Source organism: Wasmannia auropunctata, unplaced genomic scaffold (assembly GCF_000956235.1).
Source record: "Wasmannia auropunctata unplaced genomic scaffold, wasmannia.A_1.0 LD334423.1, whole genome shotgun sequence".
NCBI lineage: Eukaryota > Metazoa > Arthropoda > Insecta > Hymenoptera > Formicidae > Wasmannia > Wasmannia auropunctata.
The window spans coordinates 29272-32477 of record NW_012028467.1 but is presented as its reverse complement, the minus strand read 5'-3'; the positions used below and the strand labels follow the sequence as shown (position 1 = coordinate 32477).

The 3206-nt window shown below is 30.8% G+C and overlaps 1 pseudogene; it reads left to right on the top strand.

Annotated features, from left to right (window-relative positions):
* The first annotated feature begins 888 nt into the window (after positions 1-888).
* LOC105458683 overlaps positions 889-3206 on the top strand; it is a 12467-nt pseudogene continuing 10149 nt past the window's right edge.

Sequence of the window (3206 nt, the reverse complement as noted above, 5' to 3'; positions counted from 1 at the left end):
TGCTTACAAGTATCTCATAAAATCAGATTGCTCCCTCCCCCCAACGCAATGTGAGAATTATATTTCATACTCTTTCAATCGCAACGATGTCTTCCTTTACGAATGATTTTCATTCGAAGTTGAACTAACAATCAGTATAGATTAACAGCTATTTGTTGCGAAACAGGTTAATCTTTTTATGCGTTGCATTAAGGCTGATTAAGGCATCACGTGCAAATTTTCTCATCAAGTGCGAATTTATGGAGGGGGCCATAGAACATTTCTATAAAAAAGTAACAATAGAAAGCGTTTACATTATATACACCACATTTGAATTTACTTTATTAATTTATTGAATACAGATTGTATTTTCTCTTGATCTTTACAAGTTTCGAAACAAAAGTGAATCATTTCTCTTTTTTAAGCAAAAGATCCTTGCCAAAAGAATAATGGAGAAGACGAATGCTTTTAATGAAAATTTTCTGTATTTTTCAATTACGTAAATATAAAAGAAAACAAATTTTATCTATTTAGTGTAATTTAAAAAATGTTTTACGTAACACATTTTATTTCTTGAAATATAGTTTATCGAGTTAAACGTTTTAACTTATTTATTTTATACATTTTTAGAGTAATAATATAACTATAGTATAACTATAGTATAACTATAGTATAACTATACTTTCAATATTTATTTTATATATTTTGGGAGTAATAATATAACTGTGTAACTATATACTTTCAATATAATTTAAACTCATATGCATTAAAGGCCTTAGCGTGCTACTTTAAAGGAATTAAAGTCTCTTCATGACTTGAGAATGAATAGTAAATTCCGTCAAGGTACAACTATCGTTTGCTACAGATACATGTTATGCATTGTTGTTTGCTATAGATGGCGCAGTTAGTTAGTTATTCGATTCGATGATACCAAATAGCACGTATAAACCTCATGCATGACAGTAAATTGTATACTTTGCTACAAGAATCCTTCCGCAGTGAACGAAGCTTATTCACTGCCGCATTGTGATGGAGAACGAACATTATTATGGTGATAGTGTAGTGCACGGTTCGCAAAAATTGACCAACAATGATAAGAAGTATGCGGCGGAATGTTTGAACGAAACCGATGAAAATAGAGAGGATGCCATCGCGGAAATTAGATGTTGGATCGAGGACGAGTTGCGCATACGAATCGGTAAAAATGACAGCGATCCCACGCGTTGAAATATCATTCAATGAAGTTCAATTATGTTTTATTACTTCCGGAGCAATAATACGCTAATTGCTTTTAATCGGTTTGATGTTAAGGCTACATTTTGTATTCCTTTTAGCGCTTACAGCGCTAACGGAATCATTTATCTTTATTATTTATCACATGTTAAGCAAGGACGATTTATGCTCACAGCACGTGAGCGTTAAAACGCAGCCTAAATCTCGATGCTTATCTTATTGAATTCAACCTTGATCGCGCAATAAAAGAAAAGACGGAAAATAATGTGACATTTATGTCTGACTTCTTCATTGAAAACAAAAGCAGCACTCTAAAAATCTCGATAATTAAAACTTAATGAGGAAAAAATAAAAATTCGATTAAAAAATTCATATGAAAAATTTCGTGATTGTCCTACTGTATTTCGCCATTTTCTGAATAGTTTTTCGATGACTTGGATTTATTTCTTCTTCTAATTGAAAAAACAAGAAAATGTGCTCATACATTCAGACATTTCTTAAAATCATGTGTTGCTCTGTATTCACATTTAGAAAAACATAATTTGATTTGTACTATCTAGTAATAGATTTAGCATTGCTTAGTAGTTCTTTATTTGGAAATAATTCTTAATTTTTATACAGATAATTTCCTTATTTTGCGATTCTTGAGAGTCTGCAAGTTTAACCTTGAGAAAACTAAGATTAGAATACAAAATTATTATAAGCTGCGATCCGCCTTACCAGAATGGTACATGAATAAGGATCCATTTCGACCAGAACTACAGGAGTTGCTTGATATGGGGTAACAATAACTGTTTCGGAGTATACAAATGTATAATTTAAATAAAATCTCTCTTTTACTTCAATACCGGGAAAGAAGTTAGATTACTCAATTAAAAATGATTTACTGTAAAGTAGAGAATCTCTAGGAGAGAGAATCATTAACTTGGTTTGTGACCAACTATTCCGCGATTGGTATCAATATATGGTCCTTTGGTAGGATCATTTTCAATCAAATGGTAATTTATCCAATCTTCTCGTTTAAATTGATGAAATATTCGTTGGAATTTATATTGTCTTACATCGCAGCTTCTCGCAAATTTATGATTTTTGGTGGATCCATGGAAATCAAGGAAGCTGTATATATAATATCATTGTAGTTACAACTAAGTTACTCTTAATGTATGGCCAACGTCACTTACAGTTTTTGACGAGTCTTGACGAGACTGTAAGTGACGCTGGTCTCACACTAAGAGTTTATAACAATGGTATAATTTTTTTTTAATTTCATAAATCCACCAAAAATCACATAAATTTGCGATATAAGGCAATATATTAATGCCACCAAATATTTTATTAATTTAAACGAGAAGAGTAGATATAAATTACTATTTACGTTGAAAATGACCTTATCAGGACCCGAAACTTTCGCTATGTTAAGAACAGTACATCTTGTTAATTAAAATATGATTTATAAACAGTAAAAGCGCGAACACTTTGCTCTGGCTTCAATGCTCCCTTAATATTTTAGTTTTATTTTTATTTTTTATTTATAAGGATTGAATACATAATTGAAAACGTTATAAATTGCAACTTTAATTTTTATGACAAATTGTTTAGATTTTTGTCAACTTATATTACTTCTATTTTATATTTTAGTAAGAATATTTTATTAAAAATTATCCACTATTAGATGCATCGCTGTAAAACTAATTGTAAAATTTACTTCTGCGGATGATTTTAAAATACTTCGTTTAGGTTGGTTTTGCCTCTCCGGAAATTGGATAGTCAAGGAAGATTGATTCTCATCTTTCGCGGTACTCGACATGATCCGAAAATACAAAAACTAACTGACTTAATTAAGGTAAAAATTGAAATCGCAAGTAACGATGTGTTTCTGATGTCGTCATAATAAAATATTTTCCATTCTTTCTCAACGAACGATTATTTTATCAGATCAGTATGATGTTGATAGAGCTAGCGATGAGGAATAACGCCATAGCATCTGTATATGG